The sequence below is a fragment of the Symsagittifera roscoffensis genome, chromosome 3 (genome assembly GCF_963678635.1).
Source record: "Symsagittifera roscoffensis chromosome 3, txSymRosc1.1, whole genome shotgun sequence".
Classification (NCBI taxonomy): Eukaryota; Metazoa; Xenacoelomorpha; order Acoela; family Convolutidae; genus Symsagittifera; species Symsagittifera roscoffensis.
Window position 1 is genome coordinate 59096055 of NC_087064.1, and position 26274 is coordinate 59122328.

The 26274-nt window shown below is 34.9% G+C and overlaps 1 long non-coding RNA gene across 1 annotated transcript; it reads right to left on the reverse strand.

Moving 5' to 3' along the window:
• Positions 1-312: 312 nt before the first annotated feature.
• LOC134841192 (uncharacterized) lies at positions 313-23663 on the reverse strand. The gene is made up of 3 exons (XR_010162459.1): positions 23409-23663; positions 23193-23340; positions 313-698 (listed from the first exon to the last, which is right to left on the reverse strand). It is a non-coding gene; the product is annotated as an uncharacterized LOC134841192 (long non-coding RNA).
• Positions 23664-26274: the final 2611 nt, after the last annotated feature.

A 26274-nucleotide genomic window follows, 5' to 3' on the forward strand; every position in this document is an offset into this window, starting at 1 on the left:
CAAAAATCTAATCAACAAGGGTTTAGATGCCGATTCTTTCCTCTGAAAAAAGTGAACAAATTTCTGATTTTTGATTAGTCGATACTTCAGACAAAAAAATCAGACAAAAAAAAATAGAATTGTAAGCCAGCATTAGAATACAATTCGTGGGTCGCTTCTTGGATAAATAACACAGAATCGTCAAGCTGATCCAAAATGATTGTAGTGCTTCGCATTTTTAATACCTGATAGCTACGATATCTAGCGTCACAAAAGTCGACATGTAAAATCTGCAAGATTTTTTACTTGGTACCCTAATGAAAACTTCTGGCGATAAATTGAATTCACTTGAGCTATGTACAAAAAATTAGTTGTACTTCAAAATAATTATTCAAAATGCACAATTTAACTAAATCAATTTGAATATTGCAATTAATCAATCTGAACACTCAATCAGAGCATACAAAAACTTTAACTTATAACTTCGTGAAACTTAGTCTACTTTCAACCAAAAATTGTTCATTGCCAGATCTTTCCTCGGATGCTCCATTTCGCGTTGGTATTCTTTCAACCATTTGTCTCGCCTCCGGTTGATCTTGAATACAGTAACTGTCATGAGATCTGGTCGTTAGCTGTGAATATGGCGTTGATCTTTTTGAGTTGGTAGACCCTGTAGATGACCCAACTGCCATCCTCTAGTCTGATAGGGCCACGCTCAACTACAATAAACACAAGCAAACAATTGGATACGCGCCATTTTAAAGGATAAAAACGAGAAAACGCTTATAGATATTTTAGCAGCAAAAAATGTTCAACTACTAAAAGACTTAAATTTCCTTGAAATAGTACAACGAATGAAACAATAAATATATTGCCAGCTACAAGTAGGATCGTTTTCTTCACTTTCCCACATTTTCAAATAAGAAAATTATCAGATCTGAAATACGAAAAAATCATGATCTAAAGCTGCAAAAAATTCATTCGTCGAGATAAAATCAAAAACTCAACAATGAAATTGAGATGTATGAACTGTTTGTATGAAATGTTTGTAATAAATTTCCAAATGGTAAACTTATTCAATCCTTGCAAATTGTGAACTTATTCAATCCTAAAACCCAGTTTTTCGTTCAGATCCTTTTATAACATCGCGTAGAGAAAAAAACGACACTAATTTCAAAAAAGACTTTTAGACTAAAGTCGGAACACTGTGCTACTTGCATAGTAGCCGTCTATCCTTGTTTCATTGTGTTATTGTTTTAAGGCCCAAAGAGGCACATCAGACATGCTCGAACAGAGCTTCAGAAGAGTCGCAACTTCGAAATGCAATAGAAACGTGACGAAGCCACAATTATGGGAATGGCGCGAGTAAAGATGGAGAATGATGCGGGTGAACGACAAGGGGCAGTTTGGGAAACGTTGGTGTTAGCATGGTTCAAGAAAGTGTTGGAGTATAGGCTGTACCCAAACAACTAAATTAGCGTTCTCCTAGTGAAACGAGAGGGGGACTATTCAGCGGGGAGATCTAAGGTGGTCTTAGGCCACGATCTTTCGAGGGCGGTGCGTCTGATATGGTCTGCCTAACTCTATAAGTATCTAATTGCGATGAAAAACAAATGGTTAGTAATTTCAGATAGGATATTTTTTCAATGCGTATCAATTCAGCAGGTACGGGCGAATATTCCCGTGGAGGGTTCAAGATGATGATGCGGACGAAAAAAGTAGGGGAATTGTGGAAAGAACGTTTTCAGGGCAAACTGCGAAGCCAGTTGACGATGGTGGTGGTCGGCGATCAAAAATTGACACGAAAGTAAATGTTCGAGCGCACTCATCTTTTTTTTGCACTCAGTTATAACGCGGAGAGCAGCATTTTGTACTGTTTGCTTTGTTGAATGAAGTTTTACTGACATCATGGGACCAAGCAAGGCTAGCAAAATCCAAAATTGTTCTAACCAGTAAAATTTCTTAGGACTGAAAGCAAAAAAACTCGGATAGAGTCTTCAGCCTCGATAACATGCGCGCGTCTTTTGCGGCGAACGTTCGCCAGCAATTTTTCACGAGGGGCAGGTTTGAGTTAATCATTTCCACCTTTGGGTCGGGGCTAGACCTTTGCTAAAAAAATAAATTTTTTAAGACGTGGAAACCGTTTGAAGAAAAAACAAATTACCTTCAAGAAAAAACCGTAAGTTGGTTTGTTATTTAGATAAGATAACTGAGGATGCCGTGGTATTGATACTTGACTGACAAAAGGGTTGACAACGTCCGCATATGATTGCACTTTTACATCGGGGGCAAAACTAAGACAGCACGTCTTAAGATTAAACAAAGCGACATAACTTCGAGATTAATGAGTGTTAGAATTTAGGCAAGCACTACTTGACTTTTTTCCAGAACTTAGAAACTAAACAAAGAAATACTGATAAAAATGCTTGTGATAATGGGCCAAAACGCTTAAGGTGGACTGTACAGTGACAATCTGGTGCAATAACTTTGAGGTTTTTGCCGCTTTGATGCAGCTCAGAGTTTCCAAAGAAATAAAATTTGACAAGCTTTTTCTGATCTACATCATTTGTGAGTTGAAATAAGCGCAAGTTTCTGTATCTTCACTCAGGGCAGCAGCAAAGAAATGGTGCCTGTTTCTGAGAAAGTGGTGATGTTCGGCCGCAAGTATCGTGTCACGGAAGGTCTAGTCAGCGGCGTTTACATCATACTGCAACGGTTTTTTCGCTCAAGCGTCAACAATTCTGTTTTTCAAAATTTTTCAGTGTACTTTTGAAAAGCAACTAAAGCTTTGCGAGGCGCAAATGGTATAATTTCAGCAATTGAGAGGCTAATTAAAATTCAGAGTTCATCTGAGCTTGCCTTTAAAAGTGTTTGCCATGGCAGATTTATTACAAAAGACGACGAGGCCACGGAAAATCTGGAGATCATAATAATGTGTTGTCGTAGGGGAGCCTCGTTTAATGATGATTGTTAAGTGTGGTAAAAACGATCCAATTATGACGGCCCCGAAACTAACCTCTTTTTGGACCTCGGAGACATTGGAGTACTAGTGCAACATCGCCAAGAAGCGTCGATTTTTATCTAAGAGATATGATGAAAGCTGCATAGTCATTGGGGGTGATACAGAGATTTTGGTTGCTGAATTACTTGCATTCATTGTGCCTCAAAAATTCTGTGTTCCACTATTTCTCTTCGTTCTCTAGAACAGAGTTAGGAATGGCAGCGAGGAGTTCACGGTTTTAATGAGTTTCACTTTGTTTTTTTTTGGAAAACAGCCATGTGGGTATGGTACTCACACATTAAGATTGTAATTCCGAGATATTTCTCAGAGAAACCGTACAAACTCAGTTGCAGAATGTTCAGTGATTTAATTGAGAAAACTTGCTCGGTTGATTGGGGATTGGTTCCAGAGGACACAAATTGGGTGCTAGATTTGTTAAAAGAGGTGGTATGGTGGCTGGAAGTGAAATTATTTTTGGAGGGAATTAGTTGCAGACTGCCGTGCGAGATTTGTTTAGTTAGTCACAGAATGGTGTAACACATAGGATTGGCTACAAGCGAGGCAAAATCTCCAAGGCAATCTTTCAGCTTTCTAAGACCACTTCACTCAAAATGGATCAATCTGCATACGTGACAGCAGACGCTTGATTGGATTCGTGAAACTCAAACAAATAAGGGGAGCAGGAGTAGTAGATGTTGGAGTTAAAGTGGGGGTGGGGTGGAAGACCCCTATGTTTTAATATAGGGAATAGAGCATCCGGTCTTCCAGCTAAGTATTAACATTGGGTATAGAGTCTATAGTGTATTAAGATAGGGAAACCATATGGTAAGGTTTTATGGTTTGTGTGATGGTAGTAAGATAATGGTAAGAAAAACGAAACTTTTTTGGTTTTTGTGTGGAAATGTCTATTTTTTCGCAAAAATTTTGGCGCGCGTTATTTTGATTACTGGTTAATTGCGAGAGGTTTGTGGAATTAAGGTTATGTATTTAGTTTTTTGGTACAAGGTAAATTAATGGTAAGAGTTTTTGTGCAATTTTTTCAAAAAAACGTCAAAACACGATGTGATTTGCTGTAACTTGATCTATTTTATTGGATAATCTTATTTTCTATCTAGCTGAATCTATGCTGAAACCTACTGAAACTTGGAGAAAAGTCAAAATTTAGAGAAAAAAATTAAATTACAAAAAAAGTATATAAATCACTGCATCGCATAGTAAATTTACCGCAACTTTAAAATAATACACCAACGAAATACTACTTCGTACAAAAGTTTTTAAAAAATTGCATCACTTGTTTTAAATTTATTACTTTGCATGAGTTCTTATAAGTTCAATGGTTTTGTATAAATTCCATCATCTTGAACTTGTCTTTTTGGATAAAAGTAGCTTAGTCCTTTCTTTGTCTGTTCATATGTAGCAAATATAGGATTTATAGTTCTGAATCCTCTATTAGTAGATGTGAGATAAACTGCTTCATCGAGCACTTTCCTGTACTTTGCCATAGGTCCGTCTACAGAATCTTCTAGAACTCGTTTGTTCAAACCTTTACTGCTGACTTTGAACTTGTTTGACTTGTTGTCATAGCAGCAATATGTTTTGCTACACAAGCAGAGCCTTTATGTACATCTAAATTCTTCTTTAAAAAGACCCGGCTCCAATTTGAGAAAGGGTAAAGCTGGCTTGCATCAATTCCAACGATTGATTTACAAACAATTGATGAATTTCTGATGTATGTCTCATCAACAACAGATTTTCGAGTGAAAACAATGGAAGGTCCACCAGCCATGTCCTCTCTAATTTTTTCACAAATCTTTATCACTTTCGCAAAATGGATCAAACTTTAATTTGTAGATTTGTGTAGACATATGTTTGCTAGATTTGGAAGTGTCCATCCAAATTTTAACATATCTATCCCCTTGTTATGATAAAACTGAATCATTTTTTGCATTGCTTCCGGGGTTGGAACTACATCTTTGTTGTTGTACCATTTCAAAAAGTCTTTGAGTACTGTCATTCCGTTTTTTCTTCCAAGTTCTAGTAAGTAATTGTAATTATCCAAACTAGCTGGAGGAACAGTCTTGATTTGAAGCTTTTTCAGTGCCTGCTGTTCGTCAAGCCCACTCTTTCTAAGCTTCTCATAATCAATGAAGTCATTGTCTAGAGGATTGTCGTTTCTAAGTTTACTGAAAAAGGCTTCATACAGTGGCAATTCAGGAAAGTCAAGTTTATCTGGGTTATCAAACCACTCATAGGGAAAGGATCCTTTCGTTTCGCTAGCTTTATAGGCTTTGAGAAATGAGTTCAGAGTAGTTGCCCCAACCAGAAACTTCATTATGTCAAGAAATTGTACATCTCCAAACTTGAAAGATATAAAGTCATTTGCTTTTTTGATGACGGATGTTTCTTGTTCTTTATCGCGAATTAAATAAGGGATTAAGTATGACTTGATCAAATTCAAATCATATCTACCACTGTTAAATCTAAAACAGGTAAAGTATTTACATATTTCTCCAGTTGTTGTTTTAAATCGATGAGTTGATTTTTCTGAATTCGGAAGAATTGTGTTGACATATCTGCTTCTACTGAATCTTCAATATATTCAAGAGTAGTCTTCGTACTCAATTTGTTACCTGAATAGTTTTTACCACGTTCGTTCAGCTGATCAAAGATCTTTTCCATTCTTTTATTCACAGCTACAATATCTTGAAATTTTTTTCTCATTTCTAGCTTACTTTGTTCAGCCAACAGCTCGAGGTTGGATACAAAATCAATTATTAAGTTCTGTGGATCCTTGTTGTACAAACAGATGGGTTCATCAATCAGATTTGATGATATAGAGACTGAAATTGGTACATGTTTTCCGATCCAGGTAGTAGCTTGCGTTTCTTTTAGTTCCTCTGCAGGAACACAAATCGAGTCAAAATCGAAAATTGCTAGATTATTGAAAAGCTTGTTGTCTTCCGAAACTGGAAGACTGAATCCTTCTAGCTTTTCAAACAAGTTTTCTCGAAGCTCATACACGTTCTTTGGGTAAATATGTTTCACTCGGTCCTTGCATCTCAGAAGATTTTTGTTAAAATTGTCCGATTTATTAAAGAAAGTGTCACAGCTAGGACATCGAAAGCACTTGAAGAAACGATCTATATCATTTGTATGAATAATATGGTTGTTAAATCTCAGTAATTCGACTGTTTTATCAAATCTTCCAATACTTCGTCGAGCTAGCTCTCCTATATATTCTCCTTCTTGGATATCGAAATCGTATATAAAAATGTTTCTTTGAAGAATTTCCTCGACAACAGGTAAGTCTTCTACTGAAGCTCCACGAAATCTTTTAGGATCATAACCAGACGTTGATACAAATTATGTAAAGTATCTAGAAGTGTGAGAGTCGAGATCATTATGTCCGTTCATGTACAAGGCCAATGCACGGAAAAGACAAATGATCTTTGCAGGGTTCCTTGTTTTTGTTAGATAAAAGACAATTCACTTGCGTATGTCGTAAAGGTTCGGGTAAGACAGAGTCCGGACATCCCATGGGGATGTTTTTCAGCAAAGCAGCAAAAATTGTAACGTTAGTAATTAACTTGAATCTCCATTTTGTGTTCTGGCGTTCTTGGGTACATTGCTCCACAATATCAAATTTTTCTACTTTTCCTTGGACTGTTATCAAATCCGCTTTCGTACAAAGTAAGTGTGATTTTTCAAACAGAGTTTTGTTTTCATGGGCGTAGAAATATCGATATTCACCAGTCTCAAGATTTCGAAGAACAAAACCCAGAGCATTGTTGATTTTAGCAGCAGAATCGAGCTTGTTGAAGAATTCTTCAAGTTTCTCGTTGATTATTTTAGTGTCTAATTTGGACATTTGGAAGTTAAATACCTTATGTCTCCCATTTTCCATTTCTGTATTCGCCAAAAAATGTTGACAAGCACTGAATTACTCCTTTAGTTTTTCACCATCTTCCCATTCTTCCTCCACAATCCTGTTCAAGTCGACCACCGTATCACTGTGTTTCCGTTGTTTTGCTCCATGTTGTCGGAGAGAGTAGGAACTTGGGAACTCTTGTTCACAAGAAAGACAAACCGTTGACTGCTTTGAACTTGGTTGAGCATGCTTCTTGGCCATATGATAGTTCATTTCTTGCTGATTGTAAGTAGAATACTTACAATCAGGACAAGAAATAACTCCTTTAGCACATCTCTTTCGATGTCGAGCTGTGTTTTGACGAGTATACATATTTCCACAGTTTCCACACTTTACTTTCGCGTTTCGGTTAAGGGTAAGCATTATCTAAACAAATTGGGACAAAAAAATATGACTAAAAATTGGGAAATATTCCAAAATTAAAAATTTGAAGTACCAAAAGAATGAAAATACTTACTTTTTTCTTTTCGTGAAGTAATGAAATGTGAAAATTGGAAAAAAATTCAATTGACTGTTTCTGATTAGCAAACAAAATTAATGTTTTAACCCAATAAAATCAGCTTATTTATACTAACAATGACGTCATCGCCTACGCAATTAAACTTTTATGGTAATGACGTCATTCTTGCATTCATTGTGCCTCAAAAATTCTGTGTTCCACTATTTCTCTTCTTTCTCTAGAACAGAGTTAGGAATGGCAGCGAGGAGTTCACGGTTTTAATGAGTTTCACTTTGTTTTTTTTTGGAAAACAGCCATGTGGGTATGGTACTCACACATTAAGATTGTAATTCCGAGATATTTCTCAGAGAAACCGTACAAACTCAGTTGCAGAATGTTCAGTGATTTAATTGAGAAAACTTGCTCGGTTGATTGGGGATTGGTTCCAGAGGACACAAATTGGGTGCTAGATTTGTTAAAAGAGGTGGTATGGTGGCTGGAAGTGAAATTATTTTTGGAGGGAATTAGTTGCAGACTGCCGTGCGAGATTTGTTTAGTTAGTCACAGAATGGTGTAACACATAGGATTGGCTACAAGCGAGGCAAAATCTCCAAGGCAATCTTTCAGCTTTCTAAGACCACTTCACTCAAAATGGATCAATCTGCATACGTGACAGGAGACGCTTGATTGGATTCGTGAAACTCAAAAAAATAAGGGGAGCAGGAGTAGTAGATGTTGGAGTTAAAGTGGGGGTGGGGTGGAAGACCCCTATGTTTTAATATAGCGAATAGAGCATCCGGTCTTCCAGCTAAGTATTAACATTGGGTATAGAGTCTATAGTGTATTAAGATAGGGAAACCATATGGTAAGGTTTTATGGTTGTGTGATGGTAGTAAGATAATGGTAAGAAAAACGAAACTTTTTTGGTTTTTGTGTGGAAATGTCTATTTTTTCGCAAAAATTTTGGCGCGCGTTATTTTGATTACTGGTTAATTGCGTGAGGTTTGTGGAATTAAGGTTATGTATTTAGTTTTTTGGTACATGGTAAGTCAATGGTAAGAGTTTTTGTGCAATTTTTTCAAAAAAAACGTCAAAACACGATGTGATTTGCTGTAACTTGATCTATTTTATTGGATAATCTTATTTTCTATCTAGCTGAATCTATGCTGAAACCTACTGAAACTTGGAGAAAAGTCAAAATTTTGAGAAAAAAATTAAATTACAAAAAAAGTATATAAATCACTGCATCGCATAGTAAATTTACCGCAACTTTAAAATAATACACCAACGAAATACTACTTCGTACAAAAGTTTTAAAAAAATTGCATCACTTGTTTTAAATTTATTACTTTGCATGAGTTCTTATAAGTTCAATGGTTTTGTATAAATTCCATCGTCTTGAACTTGTCTTTTTGGATAAAAGTAGCTTAGTCCTTTCTTTGTCTGTTCATATGTAGCAAATATAGCATTTATAGTTCTGAATCCTCTATTAGTAGATGTGAGATTAACTGCTTCATCGAGCACTTTCCTGTACTTTGCCATAGGTCCGTCTACAGAATCTTCTAGAACTCGTTTGTTCAAACCTTTACTGCTGACTTTGAACTTGTTTGACTTGTTGTCATAGCAGCAATATGTTTTGCTACACAAGCAGAGCCTTTATGTACATCTAAATTCTTCTTTAAAAAGACCCGGCTCCAATTTGAGAAAGGGTAAAGCTGGCTTGCATCAATTCCAACGATTGATTTACAAACAATTGATGAATTTCTGATGTATGTCTCATCAACAACAGATTTTCGAGTGAAAACAATGGAAGGTCCACCAGTCATGTCCTCTCTAATTTTTTCACACAAATCTTTATCACTTTCGCAAAATGGATCAAACTTTAATTTGTAGAATTGTGTAGACATATGTTTGCTAGATTTGGAAGTGTCCATCCAAATTTTAACATATCTATCCCCTTGTTATGATAAAACTGAATCATTTTTTGCATTGCTTCCGGGGTTGGAACTACATCTTTGTTGTTGCACCATTTCAAAAAGTCTTTGAGTACTGTCATTCCGTTTTTTCTTCCAAGTTCTAGTAAGTAATTGTAATTATCCAAACTAGCTGGAGGAATAGTCTTGATTTGAAGCTTTTTCAGTGCCTGCTGTTTGTCAAGCCCACTCTTTCTAAGCTTCTCATAATCAATGAAGTCATTGTCTAGAGGATTGTCGTTTCTAAGTTTACTGAAAAAGGCTTCATACAGTGGCAATTCAGGAAAGTCACGTTTATCTGGGTTATCAAACCACTCATAGGGAAAGAATCCTTTCGTTTCGCTAGCTTTATAGGCTTTGAGAAAGGAGTTCAGAGTAGTTGCCCCAACCAGAAACTTCATTATGTCAAGAAATTGTACATCTCCAAACTTGAAAGATAAAAAGTCATTTGCTTTTTTGATGACGGATGTTTCTTGTTCTTTTTCGCGAATTAAATAAGGGATTAAGTATGACTTGATCAAATTCAAATCATATCTACCACTGTTAAATCTAAAACAGGTAAAGTATTTACATATTTCTCCAGTTGTTGTTTTAAATCGATGAGTTGATTTTTCTGAATTCGGAAGAATTGTGTTGACATATCTGCTTCTACTGAATCTTCAATATATTCAAGAGTAGTCTTCGTACTCAATTTGTTACCTGAATAGTTTTTACCACGTTCGTTCAGCTGATCAAAGATCTTTTCCATTCTTTTATTCACAGCTACAATATCTTGAAATTTTTTTCTCATTTCTAGCTTACTTTGTTCAGCCAACAGCTCGAGGTTGGATACAAAATCAATTATTAAGTTCTGTGGATCCTTGTTGTACAAACAGATGGGTTCATCAATCAGATTTGATGATATAGAGACTGAAATTGGTACATGTTTTCCGATCCAGGTAGTAGCTTGCGTTTCTTTTAGTTCCTCTGCAGGAACACAAATCGAGTCAAAATCGAAAATTGCTAGATTATTGAAAAGCTTGTTGTCTTCCGAAACTGGAAGACTGAATCCTTCTAGCTTTTCAAACAAGTTTTCTCGAAGCTCATACACGTTCTTTGGGTAAATATGTTTCACTCGGTCCTTGCATCTCAGAAGATTTTTGTTAAAATTGTCCGATTTATTAAAGAAAGTGTCACAGCTAGGACATCGAAAGCACTTGAAGAAACGATCTATATCATTTGTATGAATAATATGGTTGTTAAATCTCAGTAATTCGACTGTTTTATCAAATCTTCCAATACTTCGTCGAGCTAGCTCTCCTATATATTCTCCTTCTTGGATATCGAAATCGTATATAAAAATGTTTCTTTGAAGAATTTCCTCGACAACAGGTAAGTCTTCTACTGAAGCTCCACGAAATCTTTTAGGATCATAACCAGACGTTGATACAAATTATGTAAAGTATCTAGAAGTGTGAGAGTCGAGATCATTATGTCCGTTCATGTACAAGGCCAATGCACGGAAAAGACAAATGATCTTTGCAGGGTTCCTTGTTTTTGTTAGATAAAAGACAATTCACTTGCGTATGTCGTAAAGGTTCGGGTAAGACAGAGTCCGGACATCCCATGGGGATGTTTTTCAGCAAAGCAGCAAAAATTGTAACGTTAGTAATTAACTTGAATCTCCATTTTGTGTTCTGGCGTTCTTGGGTACATTGCTCCACAATATCAAATTTTTCTACTTTTCCTTGGACTGTTATCAAATCCGCTTTCGTACAAAGTAAGTGTGATTTTTCAAACAGAGTTTTGTTTTCATGGGCGTAGAAATATCGATATTCACCAGTCTCAAGATTTCGAAGAACAAAACCCAGAGCATTGTTGATTTTAGCAGCAGAATCGAGCTTGTTGAAGAATTCTTCAAGTTTCTCGTTGATTATTTTAGTGTCTAATTTGGACATTTGGAAGTTAAATACCTTATGTCTCCCATTTTCCATTTCTGTATTCGCCAAAAAATGTTGACAAGCACTGAATTACTCCTTTAGTTTTTCACCATCTTCCCATTCTTCCTCCACAATCCTGTTCAAGTCGACCACCGTATCACTGTGTTTCCGTTGTTTTGCTCCATGTTGTCGGAGAGAGTAGGAACTTGGGAACTCTTGTTCACAAGAAAGACAAACCGTTGACTGCTTTGAACTTGGTTGAGCATGCTTCTTGGCCATATGATAGTTCATTTCTTGCTGATTGTAAGTAGAATACTTACAATCAGGACAAGAAATAACTCCTTTAGCACATCTCTTTCGATGTCGAGCTGTGTTTTGACGAGTATACATATTTCCACAGTTTCCACACTTTACTTTCGCGTTTCGGTTAAGGGTAAGCATTATCTAAACAAATTGGGACAAAAAAATATGACTAAAAATTGGGAAATATTCCAAAATTAAAAATTTGAAGTACCAAAAGAATGAAAATACTTACTTTTTTCTTTTCGTGAAGTAATGAAATGTGAAATTTGAAAAAAAATTCAATTGACTGTTTCTGATTAGCAAACAAAATTAATGTTTTAACCCAATAAAATCAGCTTATTTATACTAACAATGACGTCATCGCCTACGCAATTAAACTTTTATGGTAATGACGTCATTCTTTGAATAGATGTGACGTCGCCGCCTACACAATTTCCTTTTATGGTAATGACATCATTCTATAATTAGAAGTGACGACACCACCCACGCAACATTCCCATTATGGTAATGACGTCATCGCCTACGTTATTCCTTCGAAAATTCTAGACTTTTCAAGAAAAATTTTCAATAAATCAGAATTAAACAGTTTCTAGACATATCTTTGAATCAAAAACAATCAAATTGGAAGAATGTCAATTAAAAAGCATTTGAACTTCCTCGAATTACTCTACAAAAAAAAAGAAAATATTCAGTGTGATTTCCTTATTGATGAAATACATTATTGACTCTTACATTTTTCATAATTTTTTGGACGTTGATCTTGCCCAAAAAAGAGTTTTCCGACTAAGTTAAGGTCTCTTTGGAGAAACTTACCCATATCAAAGAGTTTATTTTTGATTCACATATTGCGTATCACAGCTATAAACTTACTACTGAGTTACACTTGACTAGAAAAGAAATTTTATTTATTTTAGAAAATTTGAAGATAATAAAGAAGTCGTACGATAAAATTTCAAAGACTCTTTTTATTCCCTATCCAACTCCCAAAATTGTCAAAACTCCCCGGCAAACTTCTTCATTCCTCCATTTTTTTTAAAGATTATCAAAGTTCAAAATCTTGCATGATCAGGTTTGGAATCAGATTTCCAGAGATTTGCTTTGAAAAAATTCATCAACTTTGAGTTATCCTCTCAAATCTACATCTAAATCAATGAACTTGACTATCTGCTCAAAAATCAGCAATTTATCATCGATTATATACAAAACATTCAAATAACTTGATGACAAAAATTGCAGAGATGCTACTTCTATTAATTTTCCTTCTTTTGTTACTTATATCGGCAATATTTCTTATTTTTACAGCAAACAACTTTTGGTCAATTATTTTTGCGATTGCTTTTGTGAAATTTTTTACTTATTTGGAGGATTTAAGTCCTTAAAAGGTAAACTTTTGTCAGATTGGATACGAAAACTTGAACAAAATTGAACATTTTTGTGATTGGAAACGACAATGGGTAAAATGGAGCTTTGTTTCCGATTGGATACGAGTTTTCTATAAGAATTCCATAAAAGGAAACTGAATTCTGATTGGACACGACTACAATCAAATAAGGAAAATCCATTCTGATTGGTTATACCCACACATTCCAGTTGAAGGTACCCCTCTCTCTTAAATAAAAAATCATTTTATTTTCAGCTTAACTACCGTCAACTACCTCCCTCTCAACTGTAAATCGTGTTTTTACTCTGTATCGTTAACTCAACTTATTGCTCAAAATGATCTTCTCAGTACAAAACAACAACCTTATGTTCTCGGTAGAATTTTCGGCTGATTTAGTACAAATCCAAGTGCGAGAAACAGTTTGTGGAATTTTTCGGGCACGAATGGACATCCCAATCTAAGTCTGGCACATGGTGGAGGTAATGCGCAGGGATTTCAACGAACATCATATAACTCAAGTACCCCCTACAGAGAACCAACTTCGAGAAATGCAAATGGAGGAAGTGGCCGAGCATGTGGGAATGAACTACCCCGAAACTCCTGACTCTAGATATGTGGCTCAACCATTCGACGATTTCCTGTTGCCGTGGGAAGAGGGATCTGTGGACAACCCAATTACCATCGAAGAGGATGAGGGGTTCTCTGAGCCAAGAACTCCAGTCAGCGAACCACCAGTGATGGAGGCAAGACCAGCTTTCGCTCCATTGAGAACTTGCAAAATTTTGAGAACTCAGCTGCTCGACAGCTCTTTGATTTGTAAGTAATTTGGTTATTGTCTTGTGTTTTGTAAATTAAATTCTTTGCATCTAGTAATTCTATTTCAAAGAGATAGAAACAAAGATATGAGATCATAGAAAAGTTTGTTGAAAAATTCCAAAGGTATAGTTTTTTTTTTTTTAAATTTGTTGAAAATCTTTGTTAAAAATCAAACTAATTATGCAACTGGTAAAAACTTCCACAAGTTTTGTTAGAAAGATGGCAATAAAATTAAACCAATTTTAACATCTTGTAAAACTTAAATAACATGACAAAAAAAAAATTTCTCAATTGTTGCAAACATGTTAAAAACTTTACATTAATTTTTGAACCATGAAAAAACTTTATACATTTTTTGGCACACTTGTTGAAAAAAAAAATCAAAGAAAATCTCGCAAATTATGAAAAAATTCAATAAATAACTTCGCATTTTAAAAAAAATTAAAAGATTTTATTGCGCTGTTGAAAATTAAAATTTATGAATTTATTTGTTCTGATTTTGATTTTTTAAAAATTCATTTTTTGCATGTATACTGATCAAAAATATCGGAAAAACAATGTCTTAAGGTAGGGAATAGCACTCAAAGTCATCAAATGTGAAAAAAATTTTGCAATAATTTAACAAGTTTTCTACAATAAATTTTTGCGTTTCTCGCATATGCATAGGAAAAAATAAGTTAGATTTTTGCATTTGTTTTCAGAAAAACCACGAAAAAACTTGCATATAACACAAAAAAACTTTTCAAAATTTTTGCACCCTTGTTAAAAAAACCAAAACACTTTTTGCATCTTGTAAAAAAAATTGAATTAAATTTTTGCAAACGTGTTGAAAAAATCAAATCAAAACTTTTGATTTTAAATAAAAACAATTTTGACAAAATTTTTATTACAAATATTCAATTATTAATAGAAAAATTGATACGCTAAATATTTACAGTACGATAACCATCAATAAAATTCAACAATTTTCAACAAACCAGTCTCATACTTTGAGTTTTGAAATTTTCGAATCCCTTCCAGAAAAAGCTGATCCAAGAGCCTGAGTGGACGCAAGCTTCTGAGCAGAACTGAGATAATGTCTTTTGAATTTTTTTTGCAGCAGACGTTTCTTTGTAACACTGGGTAATTTTCCCGGTATTGTACTTTTCAAGTTGTGTTCGACTGCACGATTCAATTTATTGAAAACTTCAACTCTTGTTGAAATAATATTGGAATAAAATCTGTATTTATGTAAAGTATATATACAGTCAACAATTTGGTAAGTGAAATGATATTTATTTAATCTTTGCAAAATCTGATCGAGCGATGATCCGATTAATACTAAGTGAGATTTGCAATTTTCCACAGTAGTCTTGGGTGACAATAAATCTTTCATAAAAGTTTTCTGAGACAGAGATAAAAAGAGATTTTGCATTGTAGTCCGAATAAAAAGTGGGATACGCTTGACACACAGCAGATGCCATAACCGATTACTTGTTGAAAATGATTTTTTTCTACATTGAATTGCTTATATAATAGTATCATCACCTACGCAATGTCCATAACTGGATCATCACCTACTCATTATTCCATATAAGGTAATAATACCTTATTTGGAATGTACAGTGAGCCATCTACATTTCCTATTTTCTATTTATTTACAAATAAAATTAATTTGAAATACCTACTACTGATCAGTTGGCTCTGAGTCTCAAATCAAAAATGAATTCACGAAAAGATATCCATCCCAACTATATTGAGTTTGCAAAGAACCAAAAAAGAATGAGAGATTTTCTTGGTCCCAAAAACCCTACAACGGAAAAATTTACTTTGAACCTTGCTTCCAATTGCTAAAGAAGAATGAATCGGGACAAATCGAAAAAACCCAGCAACTCTATTTTGGTGAAAAAGAAGGGGAAAGGATATCAGTAATAAGGAATACTGTTATTCACAGTGCTGAAAACCTTGGACTCGTTCCTGTATTAGAACCCTATTCGGACAAAGACTCAACCATGGAGCAGGAATTTCTTTCAGCTGAGCAGTATGAGTTGGAACATTGCTTTTTCCAGAAATCTTGTTTTAAAGCTTCAAAATAAATTGGGACTTTTTCATATCGTCTTACAAGAAGAGCCCAGGTAAATTTCTCTAACAGTTTTGGAATCTCAAAGTTTACCAAAAATGCAAGATTTGGATACAGAATCACAAATTTCTCAATTTGAGTGGACTTTGCATTATAGAAGACAAAAAGTTTTTCTAAGTTATCGTTCAGGTATTAAGAAAATAGATCTTATAGAGTATCGTAGAAAAGGAAACACTTGGAAAAACAATCAGAAATTTCAGTTGGAAAAAGAAGAGTATGATAAACTGGTTGATTTTATCCCCTTGGTTTTGTCTTATGTAGGAAAATTCAAGAAAAATTGAATCATTATTGACGAATGCACTGTAGAAAATGAACGTTCAGAAATTGAATGAAATTCTCAGAAATTTTGATTTGATTAAGCATGAATTTTTATCAAATACAAAAAGAAAAAATTACTTTCTTTGTACCTGTATTGTTTTGGACCCAAACATAAATTTGAAAGAAATGGACCAAAAATTTCCTTTTGGGGGTCTAATTGGATACGTAAATTCTTGTATGGATTATTTTTTTGCAAATTCAAAAATTTTCAGACTTCATGCATGATGCAGCTGGATCTGAAGTCTACTACTTATAAGGGACCTGTTTATTGTTATGTTTTACCTAGATTTCCAAGTTCTTGTTTTCTTGGTCACGTGACTGGATTGTTCTTCTGTTTATATGTTAAAATTTTTGCTTCATCAGTATATGCATTGTTCGATTGTTAGTTATTTTAACTAAAAATTTCAGCAAAAACAGTAACCATCATGAGTCTAGTTGTTTTGGATATTGAATGTATTGAAAACAAAATAGTGAAAGAGTTAAGAGTTTATAAAAATGGACAAACTGTGGGATATTCCTTTCTTCCTCCCGAAAAATTCAAAGCTACATCTCAGTCTGCTTGGTGTACGAAGCATCTTCATGGAATCAATTGGAACAATGGCCATGAAAAACATACTGAGCTTGAAAAAATATTGAAAAAATTTAAAGCTCCAGAAACGGAGTTTTTTGCTAAAGGTTATAAAAAATGTAAAAATCTGTCAGAAATTATGGAAACAAAGGTTAAAAACTTGGATGACTACGCATGTCCAAAAGTTCAGATTTTGATTTTTAAAGATGAAGAATATGATTGGAGGTGTAGCAACTACCCATTTCGTCATGCAAATACTCTTCACTGTGCAGAAAAAAAAGCATTTGCATATGGAGCATGGACTCGATTTTTTTAAATAAATTGTAAATAATCTAAATAATTTTGTATTATCGTGTTTTTGAAATTTAAATGTTTATCATTATCAATTTTTTCATTCCAAAGTTGAGATGGGTGATGAATGTGACCAGCAATTAAATTTAGGAAATTTTGTTTTTGATGAGGAGAAACATGAACGAAAATCATGGAAGATTTTTGGACGTACGTGTAATAGATCTCTTTTAGTTTTTTTGTGCCAATTTTTGGTCATAGTTTTAATACTAGCAAGTGAAATCGTGCGAATTATTTTATCCACTTCAAGTGAAGAAACAACAGTTTGGGTAGCAATTTTATCAACTACAGTCGGTTATATTTTATTTTCTCCAAAGCTATGAATAAAATAATTTCTACCAAAGAACGAGTATTTATTTCGCTAGTTTGACCGAGTAGATCTGGAAAATCGCATCTTATTTTTGAGTGGTTAAAAATTGGCACATTTCAACCAAATTTTGACAAAAATTTTTTTTTTATCAACATTATCAACCTCTTTATGGACAAATGCAAAGAAAAAACTTTAAGTTTATCCAAGGAGTTGACATTGAACTGATTGAAAACTTTCCCAATAAAGGAACAAAATACTTATGAATATTTGATAACTCTTGTAAAGAAATTTTAGATTCCAAGCAGTTTGTAAAAATTGCTACTGCTGGAAGACACAGGGGACTGAATACCATATATATTAAGCATAACTTGTTTCATCAAAGCAAATTGGGAAGAGATGTTGAGTTACAAAATACACATATAGTCTTATTCAAGTCACCGAGAGATGTTTTACAAATCAATACATTAAGTCAACAACTAGGTCTAGGATCACAATTGAAAGAGTGGTATCAAGATGCAACATCTACTCCTTATGGTCATTTACTCATTGATTGAACTACAAAAACAGTTGATTCGCTAAGATAGTGCACAAACAGTGGTTCAGTTCTATCAAAATTTTATCTACCAGAAGGAACAGAAACAATGTTTTTGGACGATGAGCATACAATACTTCTCTAAACTCCCAATATTTCAAACATTTCCTTAAAAACAATTCATCCTCCATTGTCCAAAAAGTTTCATTCACTTCCTCAGCGAATGTCTAGTAAACTTGCTACGAGGCGAGCTAAAGGATCTTCAAAAAGTGACGTAGTAAAATATCGACGACAAACATCAGTTTGTGTATCATAAGTGTTCGGTAGAACAATTTTTACAAACCAAGACATCATATACAAAATTTGATCCACCAATCAGACGTTTTCGAAGGTTTCAAGCGTTTTCAAAATATATCAATGATATTTGGTGTATTGACTTGGCATTTGTGGACAAACTAGCGATTCAAAACAATGGAGTCAAATATTTATTGGTTGCTGTTGATGTTTTTTCGCAATTTGTCAAAGTTCAAACAATGAAAACTAAATACGCCAAAGACACTTTACAAGCTTTCCAAAAAAAAAACATTTCACTCCATGAAAAAACACTCCTGAAAAGCTTTGGGTTGATAAAAGAACAGAATATCGGGAATTTTCAAAAAATTTTGCAAGGAAAAAAACATTGAAGTTTACTCGACAACGAGTGAAACAAAAGCTGCATTTGCAGAGAGAGCCATTCAATCATTAAAACACATAATTTACCGTTTCATAGAAGATCATGGTGAAAAATTCATTCACAAGCTGCCGTAATTTGTGTCTAAAATGAATTGTCGCGTCAATAGATCTATTGGGAAATCACCTAGAATGCTGATTTCCTCTCAATTCTGTACAATAAACCTCTAACAAGGTATAAGAAACTAAAATGCAAAGTTGAGACAGAGTGAGAATTTCAAAGAATGATATTTCGTTCCGAAAAGGATACAAACCACAATTTACAGATGAAATTTTTGAAATTTCGGCAATATCTACAAAGAAGCCTCCTACATACATCAAAGATCTCGACAAAGAAGAAAATCTGGGAAAATTTTACGAAAAATAGCTGAGAAAATGTTCTGATTAAAGGTAAATCATTTTTTTAACTAAAGTTCTATCAATCAGTTGTCATGGATTCTTTTACTATTGAGTTAGTTTCCAACGCTTCTTTTAATTGTTATCCGAATAAAGTTTTAGTTCTTTTACAAACTTTCTACCCGAACATATACATTTGAAAGTTGAAAGGGAGGTTGCTCTTTCAGAAATATCATACCCTTCTTTGTACCAAAATGTTACAGAGGGAAAGTTTATATTCGTAGATGGTAGAGAAAGTTCTGCGGAGAAAAGAAAGATTGTACCGATGAACATTGAACCAGGATTGAATCCAAGTATTGTTGATATAATTGTAGCCATGAACAACAAAATTCGAGAACGTCTAGGTGCTCAAGTTTTTGAATATAACGGAATCGATGTATCAGTAGACGAAGTTACACAAAAGTTAGCCGTCATTGACCTGAGAATCAATCAGTGTTCATAATTCAGAGTGCTGATTTGAGTCACATTTTTGGTTGTGATTTAGAACAAAATCAAACAGGGGTTATAATGAAAGGAAAAGGTCCACATTATCCCCAGTATTCTTACGACATTATAAAAATACTTTCCCTAATGATATATAGTGATACATAGTCGGTGATACAAAAACTCCCTTATTGCGTTGTATCCCTTTCATCTCCAAAGTGAAGAGTGGAGATATAATTTCTACATGATACTACATGAATTATCAATCCTTTACAAATTTACAGTTTAAAAAGCTGTTGAAAAATTCTTTCCATAGTATCAAGATAGAACTTAAAGATAGTACAGGTGAAAAAACTCATTTTGTGTCCGTAGGAATTGCCCGAGTTGTTCTCTTGTTTCGCAAGATTTCGAACAATCATTTTTGATTTATTCTTCATACGAAATGGTTGCTCAAAACTCAGCAGATTTCCCTATTTTTCGAAGACATGCAAGACAACGTGGAAGAGGTTTTGGAGCTCTTGCACAAACTCTTGGGAGAATTACAATCCCCTTTATTAAAAAATATATAGTCCCAGCTGCGAAAAGAATTGGGGCAGATTTGTTTGGAATCGCTGCTCCAGAGATTGGGGAAAATGTTAGTGGATGTAAAAAAAACTCAAAACATTTGCAAAAGATGTGGTAACAAAAAAACAAAAAACAGTTCGGAAACAATTGGGAGGTGGAAAAAAGAAATCTAAGCGTAGAACTGGTAGAACCAGATCCATTTCTCGAAAAAGCCTATCGAAAAACAATCGCTCTCGCGACATTTTGACTACATAAAATGAGTGTAAACCAAAGTCATTTTCGGTACGGGGCTTTTACAAATTCTTCATTGGCGATTTTTGCTAAAGTCCCAGTTTTGGAAACAATTATGTCATCATACACACAAGAAGTATTCCCCAGTACTTCTCTGGATGAAAGCAGTATTGAATTTAAATTTGAAACGGATCGTAATCTCTACATGGATATGCGTGATACCCATCTTAGCTTAAAGCTTCAACTATTCATAGGAAGATTGTTTGATGCTTTCAAAAAAAAGAAAAAGCAGAACAAAGCAAAACTGGAGGAAGATTCAGATGAGGAACCACAAACTTACTTTACTTATGTAAACAATCTACTACATTATCTATTCTCCAACTGTAAGTTTATTTTAACAATACAATAGCTTACAATGCCAATGGATATGTCCTCATAAGGCACAAATACCGAACGAATTCAACTCGTCAGCAGTGAGTAATAAAGGAATACTTGCTTGTCATGGATACAGTTTTGAAGAATATCCTGATGCATTTGATATGCATCCATTCATTGATAGAGCAAATTCCTTAGGAACAGGGATAACTTTTTCACTATGGGAGGCTCGCCATTGATTTGTTTACTTGCGAAAAATTGTTGCTACCAAATACCAAAGATCGAACTAAACTTATTCGAGCTAGACCTAATTTTTACATGCTATCTGATAATCCAAATGTCAGTCTGAAAATTGTTGATTGTTCGCTGTTTAGTAGAAGAATTTTGGTCGCTGAACCTAATCATCAATACTTGCAATGGAATCTGGAAAGAGAACCTGCTCAATACAATTACATGGAAACTATAGCAAGAACCTTTATGATTCCATCTCGTCAAAACCAATTCATACAAGAAAATATATTCAATAACGCTCCAATAAGAAGAGTAGCTGTTGCAATGAATACAAATTCAGCTGTTGCAGGATCTTTTCATGAAAACCCTTTCAATTATCAACAATTTCATTTGAGAGAGCTGCGAGTTATTCGGGGTGGAAGAGCAATTGTTTCATTAGATACAACTTCTCCTTGTCGTCCTTATGTTACAACAATGAAAGCAATGCAGTTTTACGAAGATTTCCCAGCTCTTCCTATGGAAGATTTTCAAAATCACTATATTCTAGTTTTTGACTTGACTTCACTACAGGATGCAGCTGAACAGTTGCATTATCCAGAACTTAGTGGAGAAAGCTTGCGATTAGAAATGTTTTTCCAGTTTCCCTGGGAACAAGTAACGGAAGTGATAGTGTTGGGAGAAAGACCATCAAACGTTCAAATTGACAAATTCGGTACAGTCGCTAACCATGTATATTTTTTTGAATTTCAGGTTCCTATAAAAATAATGTAACTTTTTTGGGACTTTTCATTGTTATTGTCTCTGTTATATCTATTTTGTTTTTCTTCAGACCTAAATCTCCAGAAAAAGCAGATAATGAATGCTGTTTAATTGAAAAACCAAGAAAATACTTCAACCTAGAATGTAAACCAGTGTTCAATAACTTTTGTGCAGTTCACAAGTTTTGTGTATCGGACTTTGTTAATTCAATACCTAAATGCGCGTAAGTCAATAACTTTAGTTTTTTTCACCTTAAATTACAATATCAAACTTTCTATTTCTTTGTTTTAGATCAGCTAACAGTTGCAAAGATGGATAATTTTTCACTTCTGCAAATCATTGAAAGAATTCCTGAACTCAGGTTCAAGTACATAGGATCTTACCCCTCTGATAAAGTACCTCAACTAACAAAATACTCTTTTTCAATTGTTAACTCCGCTCCAAGCAATGATAGAGGGGAGCACTAGATCATGATAGCTCGATTGAACAAAATTTACTACTTTGCTGATTGTTTGGGTCGAAAAAGAACAGCTTATTTCTTTCTAACAAAAAGTATCGGCGAATGGTTCCCAGAAAACTACAAAAAACTGATAATTTGTGTGGATTTTACGCAATTTATTCAGCATTTCTTCTTTTTAAATTCTACCAGACAAACATGAATAATATTCATGATGTGCATGTTTTGAATTTTATCAGTAATTTTATGTAAATGTGTAGTTTTTCATTTGTAAGTGTAAAATATTGTAGTAAATTTACTATACGATGCAGTGATTTATATACTTTGTAATTTACTTTTTTTCTCAAATTTTTGACTTTTTTCCAAGTTTCAGTAGGTTTCAGCATAGATTCAGGTAGATAGAAAATAAGATTATCCAATAAAAATAGATCGAATTACAGCAAATCACATCGTTTTAAATTTTTTTTTTTTAATTTTCAATTTCGTGACAAAAACTCCAAGTTTTTGCACAAAAAAAATTACCATTGACTTACCATTAACCAAAAACCTAAATACATAACCTTAATTCCACAACCCACACGTAATTAACCAGTAATCATTACTAATTAGATAACGCGTGCCAAAATTTTTGCGAAAAAATAGACTTCTCCACACAACATTTTCGTTTTTCTTACCATTATCTTACAATCACACAAACCATAAAACCTTACCATTGGTATTCCCTATCTTAATACACTGTAGACTCTATACCCAATGTTAATACATTGCTGGAAGACCGGCTGCTCTATTCCCTATCTTAAAACATGGGGGTCATCCACCTCCCCCCCCCTCCACTTTAGCTCCAACATCTACTACTAGCAGGTAAGGGATCCAGGGTTAAGGTTTATTCCCGCACGAAAAATAAGGACTAATAGACGAAGCGACCGGCAGACTTAGGAAGTTCCGGAACTAAAACCCGGAAAGAGCATGCCTTTCGCTCAATACTGTTTGGGGAGGGTGAGGTATTGTCATTTGCGGAACTTCTGTATCCTTGATTTCTATAAAGACAAGCCCCGTTTCCAAAATAGGAAGTCAATCAGAGCAATGTACTTACTGTGGTGCGTGCTGTCGACGTCCCTGTGTTTGACTACAAACGGAATGCCTGCCGATAGTCTCCTGCTGATCTACAGCCCTGCGAGGCCGCTTCGCTTCAATGGATCTTGGGATATGGAATTTAGCAAACAGATGTAGTCTCTCCATGTCTGAAATTGAACATCGAACCTCAATATCCGGTTTTTAGAATACTGATTAGATTAGTAATATCACTAACAGAACCCGTTCCATTGAACAGTGAATAAGACCATTTGGAAAAAATTGTCCGAAGCAGGTCGAAATTCCGCCGAGCCTCAGACACTAAGCGGAATTGGTAGGTGAGTGACAGAGCCGAGATCTTTTTCAATTCTAACCGACAAGCAAGCTTTTTTGCCATGAAAATGCATTGAGACAATTAAAATAACCTGCATCAATTTACAAAGAGTTAAAGTATTCTATGCAAACCATTCGAAAGAAGGGTTTAAGATTTAAAACAGGCGAAAATGAGCATTTAAGAGGCGAAAATGAGCATCGCACCACTTGCCATAAAAAGATTGACTAAGATTACAAGCAAATCAAAAATTGAAAAAAAAAACATTCAAAATACGTTTTTTGTCAAAAAGTTTAAAAAATTGCAAAAAGGACAAAAATTCATGGAATAAAATAACCAGCATTGTTGGAAATTTTAAAAAGAGTTTTCAAACTGCAAAAAAAAACGAAGCTTTTAGACACGGAAGTCTAAAAAATAGTCGTCAATTTTCAAATTCCACAAAAAAAGGTCCCAACTGGAATGGAACTTCCCGGATTAGTAGTCAAGCATGGGTGTTACCACTGCTTCAAATGCACGGACCATTCCTTGCATTCTTTAATAAAACAGCTTCTGAAAATTTTGCACCACTTGCGATACAACAATTATAGGATAAAGCACCATGACGCTTAAATATAAGCCAACAGAACTTCAAACGATTTTAAAATTGAAGAAGTGGAAAAAAGAAAAAAACAATATTTTTCGTGTTTAAATTAATTAACGTTTTCGAAAGTGTAACATTCGCCCGGAAGATACATATCGACGGATAACAAAACTAAGTCTTAAGACGACTGGCTAGCGTCTAAACAGAGCTTTGCATGTTTTTCACCGTCTCTACCAAGCCAGTACTTTTCCGTGGTCTTTTCTAACATCGGGTCGACAAAAACGTTACTGTTCTCCGGCTTCGACCAGAACGCTCAAATTAACTGAATTACATGCAAAAATAGTGAGCTCATGGCTGGGTCTCAGTATCCCCAGACCACGAGGTCACTCCTAAAAACAGGGCTACTACTTATTATATTACTATTGTTTTTGTTCAGTAGATAAAAATCATCATCTCCATCGAAGATGGATCAACCCTCTCCCCCACTCCTAGCACCTCATCCTTGTCAAAACTAATCCAAATATCAATTAAATTCAAGTCAGGACATGACATGATGCTAAAAGTTCACACGAGTCAATAAAAGTTTTCCGTCCCGAGACCCTTCCGAATTCTTGAATCCGGTGAATCAAGCTCCTTAAGTTCGATTTCACGATAACACGGAAGGCTGGTTTCCACCCTTCACCGTTGCTCGCAACGGCCTTGCAACTATTGTAGCAGCACAATAGTTGCAACTCGGAACGTTCTCTGTAATTCGTTGTCGTCTTCTTCAATTTCGATTTCCTCAATTTCGATAAAGTTGTTCTCGTCAGCGCAACTAATGTTGTTGTGTTTTCTCTCTCGTTTTTTGTTAAAAATGGCCGTTTCAGCATTTCTCAGAAATGTTACGTCATCACTTCGAAAATTTAAAATTTTAAAATACGGGAATATCCTGACCTTCACCGTTCTGCTAATCATCCGAATAACGTCGTTAATCCTTCAAAATCATTAACTCGGAAGGTTCACTGCTAAAATTTCGAAGTCTGCAGAGATTGCATTTTGGCCATTCAGGTCGAATGTCACAAACTCCCCGGACAGTCCGGTCAATGTCCTCATTGAATCGCGCAATATTCGTAAAATGGTTACAGTGTCATCGAACAGAATTTACAAAATGCACGAAATTACTTTTATCCACGTCACATCGACTCACTGCAGAATATAAATGGCATCATACCACATCACTATAGCCTTCAAAATCTGTCATTAATCTGCACATTGAGGATATGACTTAAGATAAAACATTTTTTCTGACTTCCAGTGTCAATGTCCCGATTAAAACTTTTTCTCCTAGATTTAAAAGGTGTTGGCTTGCAGGACAGTCCTGCCAACCAACAAGCTAAAATTATCCTACTATGCTCCTTCCCTTCGGAAATCTTGCTTGTTTATTGTCCTGAATATTAAAACTAAGAAACTTTGTGGTTAGAAAGAACAATGAAACAATCTCCCTCTTCGAGAGATTACTCAAGCCTTCCACGTCACCACAAAGTGATCAGTCTTCCTAAGTGATTAAAAACAATCATGCAGGCTGGAATATTTAAATATACTCTTCCCTCAAGCCTTTCTAAATAAATAATAAGTGAGTGTCTCTAAAGCCACTTCAACTAAAATCAAAATGCAAATTTATAAATGCAACAATTTCAAAACTCAACAAAATGTTTCAGTTTTCAATTACAACTTGGTTGCTTGGTTTCTCACTTGAGTTTTTCACACACATAAAACAATTCTGAGTTTTGACTTTTCTTCATCATTTCTTTGTTCTCTGCTTTTTTCGTCGTTTAGAAGTTCTAAAACTTCTAAATTCTTCTAATTTTCTTTCTTGTTGCCTCTTGTTTTCTCGACCATTCGTCAATGTTCCATTTCCTCCTCCTGTGATGCTGACTCCGCACTTTCGGTTTCCGTGTCTTGTAGCACGTCGTTGGCTATCTTGACGCTGTTGGAAGCCGTCCTCCAACACTTCTGCTCTTCTACCCTCTGTTTACAGCAAGGTAGGGGATCCACGTTGGATTCTCTGTTTCTACAGAAGCTGTTGCGGAGACACAACGTCACGTTTCTCTCCAGATCTTCTTTCAGCATCTCTGCCTTCTCATTTTTACCACGCTCACTCGTTCTGGAAATTCTTTTCACGGCGGTGGTCACTGCATTCCGATGAGTCACGAG